The sequence below is a fragment of the Camellia sinensis genome, chromosome 1 (assembly GCF_055761805.1).
Source record: "Camellia sinensis isolate YWXY chromosome 1, ASM5576180v1, whole genome shotgun sequence".
Classification (NCBI taxonomy): Eukaryota; Viridiplantae; Streptophyta; class Magnoliopsida; order Ericales; family Theaceae; genus Camellia; species Camellia sinensis.
This window is the reverse complement of record NC_138961.1, coordinates 160,395,355-160,423,119: the sequence shown is the minus strand read 5'-3', so window position 1 is coordinate 160,423,119 and position 27,765 is coordinate 160,395,355. Positions and strand designations below refer to the sequence as shown.

Genomic DNA, 27,765 nt, shown 5'->3' with positions numbered 1-27,765 from the left:
TTTCATATGCTATATTAGTAGCCGAGCCTAGTAAATTGCATATCGCATGTGTTGCATTAGTCATATCACCTAGGAATCATGCATTTTTCTAACTTATTTCTCTTTTTGCTTGGAGTACTAGGTGAGCCTTACTCGCTTTAGCATATTGCATTGAAGGTTGATGTTGCCATGTCTAGCATGCTTGCCATGAGGCCAAGTGCTTAATTGATAAACTGTTTGAATGCCTGCGGATGAAGGCTAGTTGCTTGAATTGGAATAATTTGAGCAATGTGTATATGCAATCACTTTTTCAAATGGTGCATATTCGAAACAATTTTCAAAATAAACATGAATCAAAATGTTCTAATTCTTGCCAATTAGTCTATACTTGTGTGTGTGCGTATCACATAGTAATGCTAGCCTAATAAAACCGGAACAAGAGCATATAATTGTAGATAAGATTCGTATCATGATTAGTAAAGACTAATCTTTGATCGGGCGAGCGGGGGCGCTCAATTCATGACCTTGCCCTCTTGTTCCTGAGTTCCTGAGCCGAGACAATCTTGGTGATGATGAACACATGGCCTTTGGCACAAGTCATGGGTTTCCTAAATTTCTCCAAAAATATTTAGGTAGGGACTCTATATCTGGCAAAGCAGTCCATTTTTTGGCAATTTGATTCAAAATCGATTTTCCATAAGATTTGCCGGATTGGGACTCTTTGATGTCTATCTATTTCACATTGCACATGTGAGATTAGATTCAGAATCATGGGAGTTCGATACTATAGGGCTTATTCAAACTTCCAAAAGGGAGCGCGAAAAAGTCGAGCTACAACTATACAAGTATTACCACTTGTCATTTTTACCGGTATTAACCGGAATGCTTAACACCTATTCGCGCGGATTTTTGTCTTTCACCAAGGACACACAGGTCAACTTAATTTTCGTAACCACGCCCCCTATCCAGATTCACCAAGTTATTCACCCCATTTTTCTCAAAACAACATATATTTCAGATATGTAAATATGTGACAATGCTCAATGCAAATGGATGAGAAAATAGTTTCGATTTACCTAATTCTCATGCAATTTCTACAACAATCATAGTTATCCTCCACTGATAGCCCAAAATAGATATCTCTAAACAGATAATTAATTTCCATAAAGATAAATTTTCCAAATTCTAAGATGTGAGTGATAATACATACCCAACTCCATTATCCTCATCAATATCTATCCAATTTCACATTTCTAACATCAATGCCAATTATTTATACAAAATCAACATTTGATATATTTAGGGAAAAACCTCATTTTTTTTCCAAAATCAATTCCAAGTATCAATACCAACAATTTGATCACAACTCAACCTTATTTCCAATCCCATAACAATTTTCAAGAATCCATTTGAATACCCCTCTTTTGAGTTTTAACCTAAAACCCTAGATTTGTCCAAAAATCTCCATATCACAATATTGTTTTAGAAATAGAAAATAACTAAGTTAAAAATCATAAGAAAGTACGAAGAATCGCTACCTCAAGCTTAGAAAACGAAAGAGAGAATGGAGAAATTTCAAAAACATCGAAACCCAACTTTGTTCATATTAGAATGAAGCTCTACATGAGCTCTACCTTTTTATCAAAGGGATACGAGTGAAGAAATCAATGGATCTAGGTGTATTTATAGAGCGTGTGATTTTTAGAGAGAGTGTGAGAGAAAATAGGGTTTTGAAATGTTTAGAGATGAAAAAGTGACTAAAAAATGTGACTTTACGATATGATATACGTGCATACCGCTCGAGCGCAAGAAGTGTTGCACGAGCGACCATACACAATAAGTGAGACTGCTCGAGTGAAGAATTTTACTACTTAAGCGAAGAATTTTACTGCTCAAGCGAAGAAATTTACCGCTCGAGCGAAGAATACAAACTCCTAGAAGTTTTACAAACAGAGGACCATTGCTTGAGCTCAAGAACGACAGCTCGAGCCAACACCTCTCAAGTATAAGAAAGTCCGCTCAAGCGAAGAATACCATCTCTTAGTGTCTCCACAGACCTGCAAAAGTACTAGGAGTTCACAAAGACCAATCGAGCGCAAGAATCACCACTCGAGCGAAGAAGCAAAATTATGGGCAACAACAGTTTTGAAAAACAAGTTACCAACCTGTTCCAAATGCAACCGAGACACTCCAATAACCAAACTCAATAAGGAATAAGGAGAAACAAAGCATGAACAACCATATAAGACAATAAAACTCGAATTCAGAACATCAAATGGGTCGGGTTTAAACCAGAAACACTATATTATCTCAATTTACCATGAAAAATATATGGACAATAAATATTTGTCAAATAGCGTCTATATAAAATAGGTAAAGTTAGTATAATTTAAATTAGGTTTGGATTTGTGCAGAACTCAATATGTAATTAAAAAATTACATGCTGACTTGACTCTCTTAGAAAAAAATAAACTCTTATAATATGTCACATAAGTATGAAAAAAACACTACTTTTAATAATATATATATGATTTGAATATTTTGTGAGTGATGGCATCTTACCAAAGTAAAGAACTTTGTCAATGATTAAGAGGTCCATTTTAATAATTCGCCTTAAACCCACAAAAACTCAAGGTCGACCCTGTTTCTACCTCTACCACTACCACTACCACCTTCCACCATTCAAACCACCCAAACCATTGCAAAATCCCTCATTTTGCCAAACCATTGTGGACTACCACCAAACCTTTTTTTTTTTGTAACACCCCAAAATAATTACAATAAACCACTCACAATATTAATTACATAATAACATATGATGAAATAGTCATTTTCCATTAATTCTATTTACTTGTACAAAAGAATAACATATGCAGATATACATTCACAAGTCTAACCCTGAATCTATAGCCTATGTTACGACAAGAAATAAGATATGAAAATAAAACAGATAATAAATACCCTAAAAGCTTACAACTTTCCAAGACAGTTCTTGGTTACATAAAAGTGGAATTCAAGTCCAATACAATTAAAGGCCCTTGGCCTGTATAAAACATTCACAAAAAGAACCAACAAAATGAAGCTCTTACTCCAAGTCCTCCCAAGCTATTGCCTTAGCAGAGGCATATCATCGGCACTTGAAATGTTTTTCCCACATAGGGTGAGCCAAAGCCCAGTAGAAATAATTCAACATAGTATATAAATCTTAACAAAGCTATAAGGTGAATGCATATGCAACGCTCATGCCAAACATTTTATATCTCTTTCCAAAACTATGCAACACCAAGTTAATATCATAATTCATAAATCATTTCCTTCACAACAGAAAATAGGGCAGTGAATCACACTCTGGAAATCTTAAAACCAATGCAACCTTTCACAGAAATTTCGTCCGCAAGAAACTGTGAACCAACGCCCATGTAAATGTGGGTTATACAAGCATTACTATTGCCATTTTATGGATATTTCGTCTACAGGATCGACACCCATGTATACGTGCAGTTTTTAAGATTTTCACCATGGACACTTAGGCTAACTTGTTTCAACGAGACAATACATGTTTCCCAGATTCACCCTTTTTTTCTTAAATGATAAACATTTTCAATGTATAAGTGTAAGATAATGCTCAATGCAAATGAATGAGAAAATAGTTTTCATTCCCCTAATTCTTATGCAATTTTTACAACAATCATAGCTATCCTCCAACGATTGCCCAAAACAGATATTTCTAAATAGATACATAGTTCTCATTAAAGATAAACTTTCCAAATTTTCAAAATGTGAGTGATAATAAATATTCAACTCCACCATCCTCATCAAAATTAATCCAATTTCATATTCCCAACAACAATTCCATAATTTATATAAAATCAACATTTAACATAATTTGGGCAAAACCCCATTTTCTTCTAAAATCAATTCTATACAACGAAACCAACTATTTTATCACACTCAATCTTATTTCCAATCCCACAACCATTTTGCAAGAATCCATTGTAAGAAAACCCCTCCTTTGATGTTTAACCCAAAACCCTAGATTTGTTTCAAAATCTCCAAAATCACAATATTGTTTAGAAATCGCAAATAACTAAGTTAAAACTCATAGAAGGTGCAAAGAATCCCTACCTCAAGCTTAGAAGACGAGAGAGAGAGAGAGAATAGAGATGCTTCAAAAATGTCGAAACCCAACTTTGTTTGGATCAAAAGGAAGTCCACGGCGTGCTTTACCTTTTTAGCAAATGGACACAGGTGAGGAACTCAATAGATCTAGGTGTACTTGTAGAGAGAAGTAGAGTTTTACAGAGAAAGAGGGTATGGATATAGGGTTTTGGAAAAGTTTAGAGAAAGAGAGAGAGATATGAAAAAGTGACTCAAAAGTGGCTTTTCACGAACTGATATACGCACAGATCGCTTGAGTGACTAGACACAATAAGATGCACTGCTCGAGTGCAAGAAGCTTTGCTTGAGCGAAGAATACAAACTCCCAGAAGTTTTACAGACAGAAGACCAATGCTCTAATGCAATAAGGCCTACTTGAGCCAACACCGCTCGAGCGCAAGAAGCTTCGGTCGAGCAAAGAATACCATTTCCTAGTAGTTTTGTAGACCTACAAAAGTACTGAGAATTTACAAAGACTGCTCGAGCGCAAGAAGTGACGCTCGAGCAAAGGAACAAAATTATAGGCAACAACTGTTTGAAAAACAAGCTTCTAACCTGTTCCAAATGCAACCAACACATCCCAATAGCCAAACTCAAAGAGAAATGAGGGGAAACAAGACATGAACAATTGTATAAGATAATGAAACCCAGATCCAAAGCATCAAATGGGTCGGGTCTAAACCAAAATCGCTAAATTTTTGCCATGCAAACTTTCTTCCAGTTGCCCCAAACCCACCTCACCACTATCACCTAACAATCTTAACGTCTTCTATAGCAATCTTACCAAAACCACTATCTTAATTGAAGAAAACAAAGAGAAGAGACACAACAAACGATCTAAGGAGATATGTGGGGGAAAAACTAACAGAAGGAGTGTGTGCTATCGATGCCTCTTTCAATCGGCACTATTGCCTTTCTCGCGATCACCTTTATTGCCACTACTATTCGTCACTTTGCTCCCCTCCCCCTCTTGGTTGCCTGAAGCCTGGCGTTTCCATTTTCTTGCCCCTTCACCTAAATCCCTCATTCACTTTCCCTTCATATCCTAGCCTCCGTACTCTATGTTTAGTTAGGGGATTTGAAAAGGGATTTGGAAAGAAAAGGGAAAAAGGTGTGTGAAATTAGGTGAAATATAGGTATATGTTATTCATATTTCACTTACATTTTTCCTTTTTCTTTCCCAATCCCCTAACCAAACACATCGTTAGTCAAATCCTCTCCTCTTCCATTTCCTTCCCCAACATCATCGCCGGAGGCCCTTCCCATTCTCTAGTCCCATTGCCTAAAGCCCTCATTTTTCCCCATCTTGCGCCAGCTACCTCCTCATCTCTTCTCTCTCTCTATATATATATATCGAGAGAGAGAGAGAGAGAGAGAGAGAGAGAGAGAGAGAGAGATTTGAATGAATTAACTCAAAGCAATTCACAAAGTTAGATGGAGGCCATGTTTGGGAGGTTGGTTATTTTAATTGGCTATTTAGTTTTTTTGATTATTTTAGTCTATTTAAAAAAGTTGTGTTTGAGAAGTTGGTTGTCTTTTTTCGTAGTTGATTTGATGGTTATGTGAGAGAAAAGTGAAATGATTATACGTTGGATATGATATTTTATCTTATTGACTATTTTAGCTTATTTTATTTTTCAATGAATTATTTTAGCCCAACCCTTTTCCCAAACAGGGCCAGACTATGGAGGAATGGATTATTTTACCTTGGAAAACACATATGCCACTTACACGAGTGATTTCTATTAAAAACTCTAACTAACTCTTTTGATTAGACTAAAAATTGATGTAAAATTTAAATTTGAATATTAAAATGAAATCAATTGAAACTGCAACAACCAAAATGATATATGGGGCAAAGTATAAGGACTACCATCATAATTGCCCTCAAATGATTCACCTCATTATCAATAATATGAAGTAAAAAATCCATACAATCTTCAAATTCAAATTTATTTATTTTTATATACACAAAATTTTAAATATTGATTGGCTATTTGATAAATTATTTGTAACCTTACAACTCATTTTAACTCAACAAGTCATTATTCTAATTGGTTGTACATATTTGTTTGAGAACGGAAATTTCTTTGTCGAATTTGTAGCGCTAAAGAGGTAATTTGTTTTTTTAAAATAATGCATGAGGGAAATTATAATGGGAAAAATTAATTATACCTTACTTAATATAGGTTAATATTAGATTCAATCTATGTAAAAAAACCTTTCAAAAATCCCTCAATTTTAAAATTTTAAAGCAAAAGCCATGTTACATTTTTATAATTTTTTTGATTGATTTACCCCAATAAAACTATGTGGCTTGTATGGAAAACGGTAAGCCCCCTTTATAACATTTCACAAAATCATCACAACTTCCCTCTCCCATGTCTTCCATGGCTATCCAAAACAAGAACAAAGTGCCCACCCAAGGTGAACCCAATATATTTTTATATTTTTTTGTTTGATTGGGTTTGATATGTGAAGTTAAGTGGATGGAGGGTTTTGATTTCTTACCTACAAAAATATTGGTGTAAATTATCAGACTGCTTATAACTTTTTATATTTTGAAAATCTGTGTCAAAATATTTAATGCAGTATTTGCTTACAATTTACGAGGTATAAATAACTTAAATGAGGTTTTTTTTTTTATTTTTTTATAAAAAAAAAAACTCATTATTGAAATCATATGAATGAGTGTTTTTAGCCTCTTATGATTATCTACTTTTAGGCCTTAATACATGATTGGAGAAGTCAAATTTGTTTGATTTGAAAGTACAAATGAAGGAATCAACCTCAATGAGTTGCATATGGTTGTGTAAGGATGAGAAAATACAATTTGCCTTCCAGGAGAATAAACTTGAATTACCAAAATTAATGTCCTACCTCATGTATGCCTATATTTATATACTAATAAACTAGATGGTTATTATATCCATGCATATGTATGCCTACATATATGATGGGTAAATTATACAAATGGTTCATGTATTTTGACGTGTGTTTCACTTTAGTCCCTGTGTTTTCAAATTAGACTCTTTAACCCCTGAAGTTATGGAGTTGTCCTACAAATGGTCAATTCATAATAGAAGTCGCCTTTTCCATCCAAAATCGCTCGCATGCAGTGCGCACACACAAGATTCAAGGGCAAAGTGGTCAATTTACCCCTTCCTGTCATTACACGAGCCCTAGGTCAATAGATACATACATATTATGTGCATCTCCTTCACTGGTTCGGTGAAGAAGAAGAAAGAAAAATCGAGCCATTGGCGTAGAGAAGGAAAGGGAAAGGAAGGGAGAAAAAAAAAGAAAAAAAGGTTATTGGAATAGAGAAGGGAAAGGAAAGAAAAATGAGCTAAAAATAGATTTTGTGAACTGCTATTGTGGCAAGAGAAATCGATTGAATACATCATGGACCAACAATAACCCTGGGATGAGGTTTCTGGGTTGTCCTGATTATGGGGTAAGTCTGTTCCAGTACTAACCTTTGCCCATAATCTGTAATTTCTACTTCTTTGTATATGTTTTTTTTTATTTTTGTATTTTTTATTTTCCAAAATTTCATGATTAAAACCGAAAGTATGGTTATAGAGGTTTGGTGCATGTGGTTTCTTTTTATAGGTTGATCCCTCAATGTGTACTCGTTGTCACGATGTCATACTTCGGTTACTTCGAAGAAACAAAGTGCTAGAAGATGAAGTACGAGTGTGCAAGGCAAGAGAGAGGTGGGTGATTACATGTCTTGCTTTGTCATGGTTTCTTTCTTCTTGTTAGACTGTAGTTGCTGATAGTGGCAATAGAAATGCTAAAAATGGCAGTTGATTGTAAAAGTGAAGATGGATGAATGCATGACAATGGTTTTGGGGGAACTGTAATAGGGAAATTGGGACAAATGTGTGGTGGCAGTGATAATAGAAGCCTAGAATGTATGTATGATTGGTACTGAAAAATGTTTTCATATGGTTTGTGATGTTTATCTGACATATGTATTGATAACATGGTTTGTAAGTTTGAACCTTTTTGATAAGATGGTTTGTAATATTATTAGCAATGGTTTGATTCGGAGATGGTTTGTAATGTTATTAACAATGGTTTGATTTGGAGATGGTTGTACCCATCCACCAAGACAAAACAAGCAACAACACCTTGGTTAATTTATCAAGGCATTAAGAAGCCCCAAAAGCATGTAAAACATTGGTATCCATTCCATTCCATTCATAAAAACCATTGCAATCCATTCTATTCACAAAAACATCCATTCCGTGTCAAGCACAATCCATTCACAAAACAAAGACCATCCATTGACATCCATGCCATTTCAAGCACAATCCATTCACAAAAAGCACCATTCTATTCCAAGCACCATCCATTCATAAAAACATCCATTCAAAAAACAACACCATTAACAAGCACCAAAAATATCTTTACTGATCTGAATTTAGACATTATGTACTTTACAAATGATTAACATCATCAATATAAATTCCTAAAACAATTAACAACATGAACATGTGTGAAGATAACATCAAAACAAAGTGTGTTAGCAACATTCACATCCCAAAACAAAGATTTCAATGTTTTCATACACTTACAAAAGTCTAACAGTGCCCAAAAGTGAAACAAAAAACAAGTGCCCAAAAAGTCATCCTGCCATGGCATGACTACTGATTTCCATCACCTTGTTGTCCTCTTTTTGTTGTTACAACTTCATAGAGTGAAGATAATGTCACAAACTTTTTCCCCTTGGACATGAAAGTGGGTAGGCTTGCAGATGAGGATGGTGCAACTTCCATTGGTTGTGGCCTCATGAGTGCATCTGGTGGTGACCTTATGTTGACACTTTGCCTGCTTATCTTGTGTTTGATGCACCAATGTTGATAGCTGGCCTTGGCTGCTCCCTCATTAGTGGTGGCCTTGGTTACTGCATCATTAGTTGTGGCCTTGGTTGCTACATCATTGGTTGTGGCCTTGGTTTACTACCTCTTGTGCTACTTGCCACTAGTTGACTACAACATTGATTGGTTGTAGGTAGCCTTTGCCTGGTGTTATTCATAGGTTGGTTGCAACTTTGATTAGTAATCGCCATTAGTGTTGGCCTGCTATCCTTATTTGATTGATTCACACTATGTTGACTTCCAATAGGGGTTGAACTCCTCATTCTACTAGAATTTAGATTAAAAAGAAATTACATAATTGAATATAGCTAATCAAACCTTACAGGGTTTTTTGGTCTCTTGTTTCCTTCTCCCACTGGTTGGCTTTTGCAACTTCTCTTGTTGTGACCAAGCTTCCCACAAATGCTACAAGATGTAGTTGTGTGCTGTCTCTTTAACTTGGTGGGATCCTTTGGTTTATGTCTTTGTCTTTTCCTTAACTTTTTTGGCCTACCTAGTTGTCCCTTCACTTTTGGAGACAAAAGTCCAACCATTTCTGTACTTGGCCACATCTCGAAACCATTAATAGGATAAACAATTGGCTCATAGCTAGCCATGTAAGTATTATTCCTATACCAATGTGCCACATAATTTTCTTGTTCTTCATGTTTGTAATATATTGTTGATTTGGCATGTGGGCAATGTATACTAGTTAAATCCCATTTTCTACATGAACAAGTGTGAGCTTCAAGATCAACCACAAACTACTGACCATTGAAATAGTTGATCTAATATGCATATGCACATGTCCACATAGTAATGCGGTTGGTTGATTCCTCTTTCTTCTTATCAAGCTTGTTTTGAATGTTTGGACACAGCACACCTACATGTTTCCTCATTACTTCTCTTCTCATTTGTATCATCTTCATTATAAGGCACCTTATACCTTCCAACACGGGGATTATAGTCTTTCCCCTTGCTACAACAAGCAATCTATTAAAGCTCTCACACATATTGTTGTGTACTACATCACACTTAGACAGAGGTATGAAGTGAAACCTTAGCCAAAAGCTAGGTGGCTTCTTAATCAACCAGTTGAATACTTCCTCATTAGTATCCTTTATTTGTTGCAACTGGTGATTAAAGTCTTAAACATAAGAGGCCTTGGCTGCACCCCATAGCAGGTCCTTCAATAACACCCCCTTAAAATTGTCTTGGAAATTCTGTTGCAAATGTCTAACATAGAATTTGTGGTCACTATTGGGTATGACCATTAAGAGCTGGTATTAAGCCTTGCAAAATTTAGTAAATTAGTTGAAATATTTAACATTTACAAATAATAATATTTATATAAAAGATTTAACAAATCAGTTAAAATGAGAAGTCAATAAAAAAAACTATTACTTTTTGTTTGTCAGACATAAATGTGAAGCCTTGTTGGTGGACAATTCCAATATCTTCTTGCAGCAGCTCAAAAAACCATTTCCAAGACTTTTGTCTCTCCCTTAACCACAACATATGCTAGAGCATAGCTATTATTGTTTCCATCAACTCCAATAGCTATTGGCAATTTCCCCTTATATGGACCTCTAAGATGGCATCCGTCTACGCCAATGTATGGCCTATTCTTGCCAAATACCCTTGCTTTATAGCCCCAAGACAAACATAAATCCTTTGAAACCCTTCCTTCCTTACATTATCTACATCTAGATCATCATCCACATCCTCATCATTTGCAGCCTTTAACACAATGGTGGTCCCAAGATTAGTTCTTCTAATCTCTTCACAGTAATCCCACAAGCTGGCATATTGCTTTTTAAGGCTTCATTCAACACACGTCAATAACCCTATTAAACTTATTCACATACTTCAATATGTTTACTACATCTTCGTCATTCTACAATGGCCTTAATCCATGATTTAAATCCATGCCAGTTATTAAACATTGGTAACTTATAAACCCTACATAATCTAGTTTCTGAAAAATCATTTTTCCTATCTCAATCATGCTTATTTTTTCAGCACTACAGTAGTTAAAGTAGTTTACTTTACCCCGTTGTATGCCCTGTTTGGTTAAAGTACAAAATGCCCTACCATGGTGCATCTTTATCGCGAAAAGGTCACTGTCTGGGTTTGTTTAAAAAAATGCAAATAAATAAATAAATAAATAAACAATTATAATGGTTCCAGTTTAGATCTAACCCATTTCATGCTCTTAGATTTGGGATTCCGTGTCTTTAACTGTTGTCTGTGCCCTTTATCATCTTATTGATAGTTGAGTTGAGTTGTTGGTTATGTTTGAAATAGGTTGGAAGTTTATTTTTCAAAAGAGTAACTATCTAGATTTCTTCTTGTTCGCTCGAGCGGTATTTTGGTCGCTTGAGCTGTTTTTGAGATCTCCTAATATTTTTGCAAGTCTGTAAAACTTCTAGGAGTAAGGTATATTTGCCCGAACGGTCTCTCTTGCGCTTGTGCAATCTCTGTTGTCTGCAAAACTTCTGGGAAAGGATCGTTGTGCACTCAAGCGGTGTTTTGGTCACTCAAGCGATCTTACTTATTGTGCTTGATGCTCGTGCGATGTTTTGGTCGGTCTAGCGGTCTGCGCGTATATCAGCTTAAAGAAAGGAGTTTTGAATCACGTTTTCATTTTTCTCTCTCTCTAAAACACCCCTAACCCTAATTTTTTCACTTTCTCTCTCTAGTTCTTGTCTTAAAACCTCAAATACATCCTCACTCATTGATTTCTTCACCATAGTCCTTTAGAGAAAAAGGTAGAGCTCATTGAAAGTTTTGTTTTAGTTGGAGAGGATCTTGTTTCTAGCTCTATCAAACTTCAGCTCTTGTTTTCTTCCTTTTCTATTCTTGAGGTAGGGATTTTTTTCAACCTTTTGCATGATTCTTGGCTTAGTTATTTGTTCTTTGAAAAGGTTTTGGGATTTGGGATTTTGGGTTGAATCTAGGGTTTGATTGTGAAAGGTAAAAGAGGCGTTTTTCAAATAAATTCTTGAGAATGATAGTGGAAGTGTGTGTGTGGTTGGGTTGTGTTGGAAATTTTTTTACTTAATGTGATTTTGAAAATAAAGGAGGTTTTATTTGAGAAATCATAGATGTTTAATTTATGAAAGAAAAGAGAAGGATGTTGGGTTTTGAAAAGATATAGAGAACGTATCTGTTGATAATGAGAGTGGAGATGGATAATTATTATCACTCATATTTTAAAATTTATGAGATTTTATCTGTTATTGGGAAATTATCTGTTGAATAGATATACTTGTTTTGGGCTATCGATGAAGGATAGTCTTGATTATTGTATAAATTGCATGAGGATTAGGTTAATTCAAACTAATTACTCATACATTTTGCATTGAGCATTGTTTCATACTTAAACATTAAAAATATATTGTTTTGAGAAAAATGAGTGTATACTTGGTGAATCTGATTAGAGGGTGTGGTTATGGTTTATATTGTTGGCTTGTGTGTCCTTAGTGAAAGTCGATAAACCCGCGCGGTTAAGTGATAATCCTTCTGGTTAGTACCAGTAAAATGGTTTTAGTAGTTGTGGACACCCCATTTTTAACGGCCCGTAAGGCTCCAACGCTTTACTCGAGACACTAAATGATGAAAGTGGTATTGTGCGTGCTTCAAGGTTTCAACGCAGGAGTCTTGTTCAAGCTTCGAAACAACCCCAAACTTTCCATATTCCCATTGATCATACCCAAGAAATCTCTTTTTACACCTTGTGTTAAGGCTGAAACAAAAAACAGGAGAACTTAATTGAGGCCCAATCGTGCCTCATTGAGGACTGATCGTAGCTATTAAGGGCCGGCCGGGCTTCAGTAGTGAGGAACATTGTTTTGGGCAGGAGGCCGCCAGCTGTCCATTTTTTAAGATATTTATCACCTTTTGTGCTAAAATTCTATAAATACAACCATATACCTCTGTTTTGGGGGTTGAACAATTAAAAAAAAAGCCTATACATATAGAGAGAGCTTCTCTTTCCTCCTTCTTCCATTGCAAGTTACCTTTGAGCTGACATACCAACCTCGTGTCATCTATATACACCATACACAACCTTGATTCATCATCTTAGAGCCTTGTTTGACCCTTGAGAAGCACAATTCAAGCTTGAGAGTGTGTCAAGAGTGAGTTTGATCATCAACCAAAGCTTACTCTATTTTGAGAGGTATAAGCTTGTAACTTTTGTTCTCACTTTTACTTTCTTCATTTCTACTTATTTCTTGTGTTCTTGGACTGTTTTATGCCTATTCTAAGAGTTGGAACTTGGGTTTGGACAAGCAACCAAAGGTGGTAAGGTTAACACCCTTACTTGCACCTATTTTTGTAGCTCAACCCTTGATTCTTTTACACTTTTTTTCTTTGGTTTTTGAACTGATTTTCAGAGTTAAACTAAGGCCAAAAACATGATTTGAAGTCTTGAAATTGGAGGGGTTGGCCATTTCTCCTTGTTTTTGCTTGCATAGCTTCATTACCTTTAACTTTTGATTAGCTTTTTGAGCTCTTATCTTACATTTTCAGCCATTGTTTTGGGCTTATTTTAGACTGTTTTAGGGCTGTCTTACTCTATTTAATTGGTTCAAGCTTTGATTAGTTCATTTGGTGTAGCATTGGTCTTTGTATATAACTTGCACCATGTTGTTCTTAGCATTTCTTTGTTTAATTTCCATGGTAATAACCTCATTTTAAGAATTGACTTACCACTTTCTTTCATATAAGAGTTGTTTCAAACGGTTGATGGTTATTCAACACATGAACTAGAGATTTATGCTTAATGGCTTAATCTCTACAGAGATACATTGTCAATGGCATAATGTCTTTTTTATGTTGAGAATTACTTCCCATGTGATGCTTCTCTGCTTTTAGAGGACTTGATCATCACTTCAGACAAATGGACTAAAGAATGGAAATGACTAAAAGAATTGGTTTAAAAGCAACCAACACACTTAAAGAAAAAGAGTCATCTTGCTTAGGCTTGGCCGGATGTTATGCCAAGTTTATCGAGTCAAGAATGATCATGCGCTAATTCATGGCATTTTGATGATTCTTGAAGCGTCTCCACCACCCTCTTTGAGTTCATTCTATGATAAGAGGAAGGGATGGTCATATCCATTGCATTTCATTGATTTTTGTCCAAAATTGTATCCGGAATCATCAAGCAATCAATTTTGCCCATTGATGGTTTTGGAAACAATTATAACCTTCTCTCGAGGCTTTTCCCTGACAGAGAAGGAAAGAAGGGACAAATAGAGCTTGAACAACTCTGTCTGCATTGTTTTCACTTCAAAACACAAAATAGAGTTTTGCACAAAATTGTGGCACGACCGGCCTTCTCTATGCCCGGCTAGGCTTCATTGAGAGCCGGCCGGCCCTCAAAGTTTGGTCAACTGTGTATTTTTGAAGAAAATAGAGGGCAGTGGCCGAGGTGAAACAGAGCAAGCTTGGGGCAGACAGAGCTGTTCTTGAGCATCGTGCATGTGCATGCATGCAATTCTTGCGCATATATATTACGATTATTGTAATTAATTTAATTTAATATTGTTTATTATAATTGGTCTCGTTAATTATTAAGTGTTGTAATTAGTTTTTTGTTTATTTGTAATTGTTGTAATTAATTAGCTTAGATAGCTAGTTTATTTACCTTGGTTATCCATGATATAATAACATAGTTAGCTAGTTAATTAGCCTAGCTTATTCATTCATTCGGTTTTGTAATAATTAGTTCAATTCGGATTTTTGGACTTTGATTTGCACCCTTTTGCACGAGGACAATATTGTAATAAGTTGTATGTCTTCTAATCTCACGTCTTTCTTCTTTTTACTTACTTGCTTTCGATGGTTGGTATAGGGCATCACGTTTCATTAGCATTTTTATCTTTCGCATCCATTTGTCTTGCATGCATATAAGGTTCGGCTTACCATGCTAACCCGATATCAATGTCCAAATTCATTTACTTGAATACATGTTCTCTCGTATTTCTTGAGTGAAACCATATGCCATGTTCATAGCTGAGCCTGTAAAATGCATAATATGTGTGTTGCATTAGCCATAATTGCTTAAGTTAGGAGCATGCATATTTCTCTAACTCTTTCACCTGTTTTGGCTCAGAGTACTAGATGAGCTTTTATGTCTTAGCATCTTGCATCGGATGTTTGTGTTGTTATGTCCAAAGCATACTTCAATGAGGCTAATTGCTTAAATGATATAATTGCTTGAATGCCTGTGGATGAAGGCTAGTTGCTTGGATTGAGATAGTTTGATTAAATGTCCATTTTAAAGCCCACTTTTGCAAAGTAACAAACTCACAAAAGCTATTTCAAATAAAACATGAAATCAAATGTTTCAATTCTTGCAAATTAGTCTATATTTGTGTTCGCATCACATAGTAAAGAATAGCTAATACATCGGAATAAGAGTATTTAATGTAAATAAAAAATATATGATGATTAGTAAAGGTCGATCTTTGTTCAGGCGAGTGGGGTGCTCAATTCATGACCTTCCCCTCTCGTACCTAAGTTCCCGAGCCGAGACACTTCGGTGATGACGGACTAATGGCCTTTGGCACGAGTCTTAGGTTTCCTAAATTTCTCAAAAATATTTAGGTGGCGACTCTGTAATCTGGCAAAGTAGTCCATTTTTGGCATTTGATTCAAACATTGATTTTTCAAAAAGAATTGCCGAATTTGGACTCTTTTTGTGTTTTCACTATTTCACATTGCACTTGTGAAATCAGATTCAGAACCACAAGTGGAGTCTAAACTGTAGGGCTATTCACCTTCTAAAAGGAGCGCAGAAAGTCGGGCTACCATTTCTGGCAACTCTACTGGGGACTTAGAGAACTTGACTTGAAACTCATGATGTAAATTTTTATTTACACTTATATGTTTTTTGCATTACATTTGCATTGGTGTGCTTAAGTAATTGTGTTTGCCGACTGCTATTCCTGGACGGTTTGCCGGAGGCTTGCCTGAAAAGATTGCCAAAAGGCTGATCGGTTATGGGCTCCGCCATGTTGGGAACACAACCCTTGGATCTGGATTGCTGCCGTACCGCTTGATCCACCTTTCACTTTTCGGTGTTAGGTATGAGAGGTATGTTAGGTATTCTTGCTGAGGTGCCCTTTTGACCATTCGACCTAGTTGCATATAGTGAAGCTATAGTGACTATTCCAAATTAGGATAGGATGCGACCCATTCGTAGGCTGTTGTGAAACTCGTTGTTTGAAATAGTGCAGCCTAGATCATGCCAAAAATCTAGGGCAGGGTAACCCTACCCCTTCATAGGGGTGTTTTGGTTCTTTTACTTGATATGTGTTTTTATAGTGAAGCTGTACATGATGGTTTATATCAGTATAAGTTTGAGAAGAGAGTCCAGTGAGGATTACAGTTCATCTGTGTGTCTTGACTGTTATGAATTGGGGCCGAAGTGCTGTCTGATTTTTTATTTTGTTTTTCTTTTTTCTTGCTAAGTAGTTTACCATCATAGCTTTAGAAAGACCCGATATTTCCCAAGTTGTGTGGACTCGTTTTGGTAGGCTGTGCAAAACTCGAGACCTTATTGGTGGTCACTCGACGGTCAGTAGTATCAATACAAAGCACTCCACAAACACCTACCCATTCTTAGTTAATCAATTCACCAGTATCAAGTTCACCCAGATTAGCAATGGCACAGAACACAGTACCAAAGACAGAGGAATTCGCTGCCATGATGATTGTACTCCAAAGAACTATGGATATTGTAAACCAGAGGATGGCTGCAAAAGATGAAGTCATTGCCAATCTACAGTGTACATCTGGGGCATCAGCATCAACCGTGTATCCGGTCCTTACTGTTCAGTCAAACGCGGATCTACTCTCGCCAGGAGAAAATCTGCCAGTCCCAGATCCTTAGGACATATTTTCCCCGGCTCTAGCTTATCGTCCTCCTGTTCAACCTCCTCCGGGGATTTTTTCTTTCGATATCAATGAAATTTATCCAACCTTGGTTAAGATTGCTAGATTGGAGAAAGCGTTAAAGAAATCCTAGGGCTTCAACTCCATTCCAGATATCAAAGATGGATACATTGAGGCTTCGGTCAGATTGCCATAGAAATTTAAGATGCCCCACATCGACAGATTCGATGGGAATGGGGATCCAATCATGCATGTCTGGTTGTTTTCGGATGTATTGAGGCCCATGGGTTTGTCTCAGGCACAGAAGCTTTCGTTGTTTGGGAGAACCCTGTCTGATGTGGCGGCCATCTAGTACGCTAAGTTGGAGGACTCTACAAAGCGGAATTAGGAGGATTTATCTGAGGCATTTGTCAACCAGTATTCATATAACACTCAGATAGAGGCAACGATTAGTGAGCTGAAGGCTACTACCCAGAACCCTAAAGAATCGTTCATCAATTTTGTCATCTGGTGGAGAGCCAAGGTAGCTCGAATGACAAATAGGCCTGACAAGAGAGAACAAGCCCGACTAGTGGTCCAGAACCTAGAGCTAGACATGCTGCAGAGAATGATAGTGGCTTTGTTGTCCACATTTGCTTCCTTATATGAGTTGGGAGTCCAGATCGAAAGTGCATTCAAAAAGGGTATCATTCACACAACAAGTGAACCTGCAAGAAGGCCGTTCTCTTGGAATACCAATGCTAGTAGTAGCACTATTCCACGGCCTGCAGATGTCAGCAATGTTGTCACAACGGCTAAGATAGCTGATCCTTTTGTTACTGCCACAACCTCACAACCTTCACAAAATACCGGTCCACCCCAAAACCGTAGAGTCTTTACCCCCTCCATATGAGCCTAACCCATGCCCTCAAGCTGTTAATGCGAAAGGGACATCTCAAGCCTCTTGATCCCCATCCACTTCCAGACCCATTGCCACCCAAACACGACCCTACCCAATATTGTATCTTCCACCACCAACATGGACATTCCACCGATATGTGCTACCGTCTACATCATGAGATCTAGGATCTCATTGACAACAAAGTTGTCGCCCTTCCTTCCAAGCCCAACGTAACAACCAACCCACTCTTTGCACATAACTAAATTTCCCCACCCGAAAATATTAACCATATCCATATGCTACCGCCCACCTTCAATCCTAGCATATACATTACCTCATCCCACCTACTAAAACTGGAGGTGGACATTCCAGAAGGCACAGACATGTACATGATGGATCTGACACCACAAACCCAATCCAGAACCGTGGCAGTAGAAACGGAGGAAGAGAAGAATGCACTGAAGACCGGATCATCGGATACCCGGTTCATAGAGAAGGAGGTCTCGCTCGTAGAGGAGTACAATCCCGGCTTATACATTATGGCTATCGATCAGCCAAAGCCAGTGGTCATACTATCGGACTTTCTTAGCATCAATGCTATAGGGGAAGACCAAATGGCGCAGAATCAAAATAAATGGCCTAAGCAAGGCCTAAACGACTTAGCAAATCTAGAAGAGGATCTGGAGGATCTTTACTTCTTCAAGAAAGAAGATGTAAGTTGTGTACAGATGGGATGGTGGGACCCGAGCTAACCAGAAACTAGCAATGGATGGCTAAGTGAGAAAGAGTCCGATGTGGAGGAATAGACATAAGAGACCAGGGGGAGAAGAGGAAATTGTTGTTAAGGGTAAGGCTGAGGTTGCATCTCTTACTGAGAAGGAACAGGCACTGGAACAGTTTTAAAAGGAAAGGATAGAGGAGATCCAAGTGAAAATAACTCTGGAACAAGGCAAAGAAAAAGGGAAAGAAGAACCTGAAACACCGGTTGTTAATGCCCAAATAACTAGAAAAGTCGAATAGGATCCCAATGACCGAAAGAGGATATTGAGGAAACTCAGAAAGTACCAGGATGTTGAAACCCGAGCTCCGATAGAAGAAGAATGGTATGATAATGGGTCACATGATGTCAATATGCTCCGGATGGAACCCGATGCCAGTCCGGTCATGACTTTAGGAGAGTGATGGGAAGACAGTGACCTAAGTCATGCTTATATTGACAAAGGTTGGAAAGATGATATCCCAGATGACACTTGGTATACTGATGAGATCAATCACATGACCCAGAGCGGTCGGTACTTCAAACCCGCAGTGGTAGACTACCCAGAAACCTCTGGAAAGGAGGCTAAAAGAGCAAAAGAGAAGGCTGTTGAGGAAAACATGGTCTTAAAACAGCTCAAGAAGATTCAGGCTAACATATCCATCTAGGGACTGATAATGGTATCTCGGGAGCATAGGCAAGCCCTGCTCGAAGCAATGAACTGAACCAAACTGCCCATTGACACCACTGCTGACCAATTGGTATTGTTGGTCACCTCTGGGGACGTTATGCCAGTAATATCCTTCACGGATAAAGAATTGCCTCCCGAGGGCGCCAACCACAACAGGCCTTTGTATGTAACCTTGGAAAGTCAGAAGAAATAGATTTTGGTGGTATTAGTAGATACCGGGTCAGCGATCAATGTGTGCCCAGTCAGAACTGCCTTTGCCATCTGTTTAAGGCCGATTGACTTTACATCCACGTCCCAAGCTATTCGAGCTTATGATAATACAAACCGAGATGTCATGGGAACGTTCAAGAGCAATATCCTGATCGGCCCGTCCAAACATGAGGTGGAATTCCATGTCATGGATGTTCCGGTCACATTTAACCTATTACTGGGATGGCCCTGGCTACATTAGATGAAGACGGTATCATCAGCGGTAAATTAGCTAGTAAAGTACCCCTTCAAAGGTGGGATCGCCACTGTGTACGGTAACTCTGTGATCTATCCTCCTCAAGGAACCACTGCACCATTGTTGGAAATCGTACATGGGGAAGATGACGTGTTCCTTTCCGACTTTTCTCTGGCAGAAGCCCGGTTGCTCTAAACCATCATAGCAGAGGGCGATGGAGATTATGTGAGTGCGCAATCCATAAACATGATAAATAAACAGGGGCATATGCCCGGGTCGGGACTAGGCCAAAGTGGCAGACAGGGAGGTACTGTTGTTAAGCAGCTAAGTCATAACCTCCATACTTTCGGGTTGGGATACAGACCTATTGTTGTAAATTAGCAAATGAAAGGGTAGGAGTTAAGAGGGAAGCTAAAGGAAAAAAGGACTGGGAAGCAATATAAATTAGTCCACAAACCTATACAGGGAACCCTGAACGGACTCTTTGTTCGCCAAGGGGGAGACTTCCCCTTCTGTGGATTCCCGGAGCCCTGGGATGACTGGGAAACAAAGACTAGGCATCCAAGGTTTGAGATCTTTTTTGGGCACCAGTTACCAGATATGGAGGATGAGCAAGCAAACCTAAGCACTGATACGGATCAAGGAAGGACTGTAAACCTGGACATTAAAAATAAGGAGCTTTTGGGAAAGGCGTTGGCTGACTTATCGATGAGTTTCACTGCTGAAGCTAAGACCACCAACTTGGGGGATAGTTTTACTATCTCAATGATTGGGGATACCCCAGCAGCAAACTTCTCCAATCTTATCGTGGATGCATCTGAGGCTTCACACTTGGTCTGGAAGTTCGAATAAAGCTTCATCAACAGTTCTGAATCGGATAGTGAGTTTGATCTGATTCCACTGAGTCTATAGAGTCGGAGTCAGATTCAAGTTCCTCTAAGTTTGGTACTTCTAGGAGTGGTAACCCAGATACCAAAGTCCTGTCCAGGTCATCCTTTAGTTTTTTCTTTTGAGTCCATTGTAATCGAAGATCCATTCTTTTTGAATGGGAATGCTGTCAATGTTGCCTACTTCTCTGTGGCTTTGGTTTGTTGTACTAATCTTAATTTTCAAAATTTTGACACAAATGAAGAGGAAGAAATTCCTCGGGTTTTGAAAATTTTGGTTGATCATGAGGAGGAGATGCGTGTTAAGCCCTGTACAGATAAAATCATATCAATTAATGTGGGTACTGAGGAAGATGCTTGCTTGGTCCAGATCGGGTCCATGTTGTCTTTGGAGGAGCGCAAGCGTTTAATTGCTTTATTAAAAAATTTCAAAGATGCTTTCACGTAGTTCTACGAAGACATGCCTGGAATCGATGCTGAGATTGTACAGCATCGGATCCCTCTTGACCCTGAGGCCCTGCCAGTTAAGCAAAAGTTGCACAGAGTTTGCCCAGATTGGGCTTTGAAGATTAATGAAGAAGTTACCAAACAGATTGAGGCAGGGTTCTTGCTTGTATCTGAGTATCCAATGTGGTTGGCTAATATTGTTCCAGTTCTAAAAAAGGATAGTAGAATCAGAGTCTGTGTCGACTTCAAGGATCTAAATAAGGCTAGTCAAAAGGATGATTTTCCGCTAGGTAGACTTCACCGCAGGCCATGCATTGCTCTCGTTCATGGACGAATTTTTCGGGTACAACCAGATTTTGATGGCACCTGGGGATAGGGAGAAGACCGCTTTCACTACTCCATGGGGCACCTATTGTTATCGAGTCATGCCATTTGGGCTAAAGAATGCTGGGGCCACTGATTAGAGGGCTGCAACCACCATTCTGCATGACATGATCCATAAAGAGGTTGAGGTGTACACGGACGATATGATTGTCAAGTCTAAAGATCGAAAGGGCCACTACATCGCCTTGAAGAAATTTTTTCAGTGGATCAGAGAGTATAGATTGAGGTTGAACCCGCAAAAATACACTTTCAGTGTAACAACAAGAAAAATATTGGGATTCTTAATCACACAGAGAGGAATTGAGTTAGATCCTTCCAAAATCAAGGCCATCTTAGAAATGCCACCACCAAGAACTGAAAAGGAGGTGCGCGGCTTTCTAGATAAAGTGCAATTCATAAGACGGTTTATTTCAAAATTAACCTTGACTTGTAAACCACTTTTTGGTCTCCTGAAGAAAGGAAAGAGGTTTCAGTGGGACGATCCCTATCAGTTTGCTTTTGAATAGGTCAAGTAGTACCGGCAGAATCCGCCTGTGTTATCACCACCAGAATCGAGAAAACCGTTGATCTTGTACCTGTCAGTGTCAAACTTAACTATGCGGTATATGTTAGCTCAAGAGTTGGAGGCCAAAGTGGAGAAAGTCGTTTACTACCTGAGTAAGAAAATACTGGATTACGAGACTCGTTACACTCCCCTCGAGAAATCTTGTCTAGCCTTGGTATGGGCTACCCGGAAGTCAAGGCACTACCTGTTAGCTCACTCTGTAATCCTGGTTTCAAGATTAGATCTCATCAAATATCTATTTAAGAAACCAGCGCTTACGGGTAGGGTAGCCCGTTGGTTGCTTATTCTCTCTAAATTTGATCTTACATATGTTACGCACAAGTCAGTTAAAGGGAGAGCTGTAGCAGAATTCCTGGAAGATCACCTAGTAGAGGGGGATGAAGCGGTGGAGTACCTTTTCCCAAATGAAAATATTCTGCAAATAGAGGAGAAAACGTGGATGATGTACTTTGACGGAGTAGCCAATCAATACAGTTATGGGATAGGTGTGTTGCTCATAGCATCCGATGACTTTTATATATCCTTAGCTTTTAAACTCCGGTTCAAAGTATCTAACAACGAAGCAGAATATGAGACGTGTATTGCTAGTTTAGAAACCGCCCTGGAACTAGGGGCAAAAAGGTTGGATGTCATCGGGGATTTGAACTTGGTTGTGTCTTAAGCCAACGGAGATTGGCGGGTTAAAAAAGAGAAAATTAAGGTTTATCATCAGGTCTTGGATATGTTGATTCCGAGGTTTGAGAAGTTAACATTTACCCATTTACTAAGAGAGAACAACTGATTCGCCGACGTACTAGAAACTCTATCTTCTATGGTAGACATTCCATTGGGAGTCAGGATGCGTCCAATTATTATTGAACAGAAGTACACGTCGGCCTATGATACCATCGCTGCAATAGATGAGGCTTCAGACAAGAACCCCTGGTACAATGTATTTGGAATTTTCTAGAAAAGGAGGCGTATCTGCCAGGATCGAATGCCAAGGACAAAAGGGAATATGACGTTTGGTCATTCAATTTATCATCTGCGGAGGCAAACTGTACAAAAGAGGTCATCTGGGAATTCACAAGTTATGTGTTGAGGAAGAGGAATCAAAGCACCTTATGGAGGCCATCCAAGGGAGAGAGTGTGGAGCCCACATGAACGGTGTGATGATTGCCTAAAAAATCCTTAGACAAGGCTACTACTGGTCAACCATGGAAGAGGATTGTATTGGTTTTGTTCGGTGATGCCACAAGTGCCAGATTCATGCCATTCACATGAACATACCGCCGTCGAAGCTCTATAACGTGACTTCACCGTGGCCATTCTCTGTTTGGAGAATAGACGTTATCGGCGTAGTTACACCGAAAGGGTCAAACGGGCATGAATTCATTCTTGTAGCAATCGATTACTTCACAAAGTGGGTGTAGGCCTAGTCTTATTCTGTACTAAAAGCATCGCATGTGGCGAAGTTCATCAAAAGCAACATCATATGCCGGTATACGGTGCCCAATGAAATTATCACCGATAATGGGTCGCACTTCAAGAAGGAGGTGATAGATTTTCTTGGGAAATATAACGTGGCTTTCCATAAGTCGTCAACCTATAGGCCGCAGACTAATGGAGCTGTTGAAGCTGCAAACAAAAATGTGAAGAGAATTCTGTAGAAGATGGTGGAAACCTACAGAGACTGGCCAGATAAATTTCCATTTGCACTCTGAGGCTACATAACTTCAATCCGAACATCTACAGGGGCAACCCTCTATTCTCTTATCTACGGGATGGAGGCTATTTTGCCGATCGAAATTGAAGTGCCCTCGTTACGAATTATGGCTGAGTGTTAGATAGTAGAGGCAGATTAGCAGCAAAGTAGGTTTAAGGAGTTGATGTTGTTTGATGAAAGAAGACTAAGAGCACTGCATCACGTCCAGGGTTACCAATGCCGGATTGCTAGGGCTTTTAACAAGAAAGTGAAGTCTAGAAATCTGCAAGAAGAGGACAGGGTATTGAAAGACAATCGAGCTCCCATTCATGACCCTCGGGGCAAATTCAAACCTAACTGGACTGGTCCTTACATCATCAAGTCAATCTGGTCAGGAGGGGCGGTTATTCTTATGGACTTGGATGGCCTGGACTTCTCGTAACCAATCAACATGGACAAGTTGAAGAAATATTACCCTTGAGAGGCTCGCTAGGGCGAAAACCCGAAAGGGCGACCTAGGAAAAAGTTAGAGCATGAAAAATTGAAAACCCTAAAGGGTGACTTTGGGAAAAGTTAAAGCGTAAAAAGAGAGAGTTAACACTCGAATGAACTTGAACCGAACTACGTAAGTGTGGATGCGCCCGCGTGGGGGGGGCCTCGCTACATGCTACAGTTCGGACTCGATTGTGTGTCACGGTTCTTAATCTGAACCAAAGAGTCCAAATCCGACAAATCGTTTTGAGAAACAGATTTTTGAAAAGAAGTGCCAAACATGGACTGTTTTGCCGGATACAGAGTCGCTACCTAAATATTTTAAAATGGGGGAATTTAGGAAACCCTGACTCGGTGCCAAAGGCCACGTGTCCGTCATCACCAAAGCTGCCTCGGCTCAGGAACTTGGGTACGATCGGGGAAGGTCAGCTATGAGCACCCCCTCTCGCCCGATCCGAAGACCGGCCTCTACTAACCATGATATCCGTTTTTGAAAACGTTATGTGTTCTTATTCCATTTATTAGCCTAGAATTACTATGTTATGCGCACATCAAACAAGTATTGACTAGATTGCCTAATTTGGAAATAAACATTGCATATCCGTTTGTTTTGAAAAATGTTTTGGAATTTGCTACTCGCAAGTAGGCTAAAATACGGATTTCAACGGTTTTTTCCAACTCGGACAATCCAACCTTCACCCACAGGCATCCAAACAGTTTATCATATAAGCATCTAGCCACATGGTAAACATGTTGTTATGATAGCATTCACACACATGCGAGGATGCTAAAGCATAAATACTTACATCGTACTCCGTGCCAAAATAATAAACTAGTTAACCAACATGCATGGTCCTAGTTCATGTCAAATTTGACTAATGCAACACATACAGGATGCAATTAGAGTAGGCTCGGCTAACCTAAACATGGCGTGTGAAATGCAATCAATTGATGCACGTATTCAGTTTGGAATTGAAGTACAAATGCAGTTAGCACGATGTGCCGAGCCCGGTGCATGCGAGACAAGTGTATGGATGCACACATGCATTGCATAAGGTATGCTAATTTAAACATGACCTATTACTAACCATCAAAGCAGGTAAATAAAAGGGAGAAAGAAGTGGGGGTTAGAAGACATGCACACACACTCACACACACTTATTACAAATTCGCCCTCGCTCGGAGGGACCAAATAAATATTACAGATAATTAACCTACAAGCTAATTAAATATTACGGGCCATCTAATTAGCTAAGCAATTTAACTAATCTAGGGAAAACAGGTAAACCGCCTCGGGAAGAGAGCCTAATGCAATGCGTGCTCGGTCCTGCCTGGAAGTACACTGCCATGCACAAACTGCCTCTGTTTTCCTTGCTATACTCCTCTGGAGACTGCCAAAGTCTCAGGATTGCTTCTCTGGATATTGGGGGACACCACCGGCTGAATAGGATGGTCACCGGCAGTGGTTTGGTGTCCCTCGGCACATAATGAATCCATCGGCTGCCGATTGATTGCCGGTCGGCACTCCATGCAGTCGATCGGCAGAGAATGCCTGCAGAACCTGTTTGACAGCAGCAGAGGACAGAACTTTGCATGGCAACGCAATTCAAGCCATATATGCACCAATCATGTCCCTCATCATGTTAGTGACTCAAAGGGACATGCTCCTGGGTTCTCGGACCACCAATCGCGCATTTCCATGTGTGATGGCCCAAGGGACCAAGTGTGCACATTTTGATGTCAAATGCAATGCAAACCAACAATCGAACCAAGAGGCTTTTACCTCCATCATGACTTGGTCAAGATGTGAAGCATGCATGCCAATGCAATGCAATCTTAAGCATAGGAGCTAGCATGCAATATGAGCATGCAAACAAGCAATGCGAAACATACATCAATCATGCAAGGCATAGACAACAATCATGCAAGACATGAGGCAAGCATTTTAATATCAAGCATGTGAGATGTGACCTAAATGTACAAATATGCAAGGCACGCAACATCATACAGATGGGACCAAGCATGTGACAATATACAGAGTAAGCATGCAACACAAGCTAAGAGAGGGACTTACACTAATTGGACAGCCCTCAATCAGGTCCAAAACAGTGGCCAAAGCCAAGGAAATGAGGCCCAAAACACACGCACACATGTATGCAAATATGGTCCAATTCCTAAGGCGCACCAAAGAAGCGTTGAACTACACTTAGTGCAACCACACATGGCATGAATTAAATGACTAAAAACAGAATTTTAGCATATAAAACAAGGCCCAAAAGACCACTTAGATGGCATCTAAATGGCTTGAATTCAAAAGCATACACAAATGCACTTTCAAGGAGCATACCACACAAGCTCATAAGGCATCAAAGGGGCATCCAAGGCGAGCATACAAGCATGCAAAGGGGACTGAAATGATGCCATAAATGGTGCCAAACCATCAACATAAGGCAAGTAATGCATGCTACACACTCACACACTTAAGGCCAACAAGCCAAAATGCAAAGGGGGCATATAATGCATGGCAAAGTCGACCCAAACAACTATGGACAGACCTCAAACATGGCAAAATAAGCACAAAAGCTTCACAAAGCTAGACCTAAAACATGCTTGAACAATGGTTTACAACCTACGGCATGTTAAGGCCTAAACATGGCATTACAAGGTAGGTATGCTAAGCATGCATGGTGTACCAAAACCAACAAAAAATAGAGGCATATTATGACATAATAAGCATAAAAATCAGCTAAGGCATGGTCAACAGGAAGCTTAGCTAGGTGCTTCCTCAAGAGGCAAAAATGACCCTTTTCAAGGACAACAAGGAGAGGGGGTGACCCTCTCCTTCTTGGGACTTCAAGGCACCATCCTTACCACTGAAATCCCTCAAGATTTCAGTGGTGAGGAGGCCCAAACACCAAAGTCCCGGAGCTCACTCAAAATGGCACAAAATGGAGCCTCTCAAGGCTTAAGAGGGGTCAAACACCTCCAAACCACAAAACACTCTAAACAAACTATTTAGAGAGCCTAAAAACAGAACTTTTTTGTATTATACACCAAGCTCAAAAACAGTTCTAAGATAGGCAAAAATAGTATGCAAAAATGGGGAATAAAGGAGCAAGATTGTTACCCTTGAAGACCTTCTTCACAAATGAAGCTCCAGCAGCTTCTTTGAGCTCAAAACCTCCCAAGAACACCAAGAACAACCTCTGGTCCTTCAAGAATCAAGCAAAGGTATAACACTATGTGTTTGTGTGCAATAGTAAGACACAAACACACTTATACACACACAAAGGCCAAATAAGAGAGAGGTATAGAGATAGAATGTGTATCAATCCTAACCCTAGAACTCAAAACCCTAATATGGCTGTCTAAAATATCTAACCCTAAACAAGGGAGAGGAGGGCTCCTCTTATAGAGCCTTTTGTCTTGTAATGCTTACAAGACAAGTTTCTAAAGAGAGAGATCCCTCCATACACGTGTATGAAGGGGAGCCAAATGCAAGACAGCTGTATTAAAATATCTGCAAAAGCAGATGAACAGTAGTCGGCTGCTCAAAATTGCCATTTTGACAAAATTGACTGCCGACCGGCAATAAAGAGTGCTGACCGGCAGTACACATT

At 39.1% G+C, this 27,765-nt stretch overlaps 1 pseudogene; it reads right to left on the bottom strand.

Annotated features, from left to right (window-relative positions):
- The window catches only part of LOC114293338 (uncharacterized), a 79,175-nt pseudogene extending 66,599 nt beyond the window's left edge, over positions 1-12,576 (bottom strand).
- Positions 12,577-27,765: the final 15,189 nt, after the last annotated feature.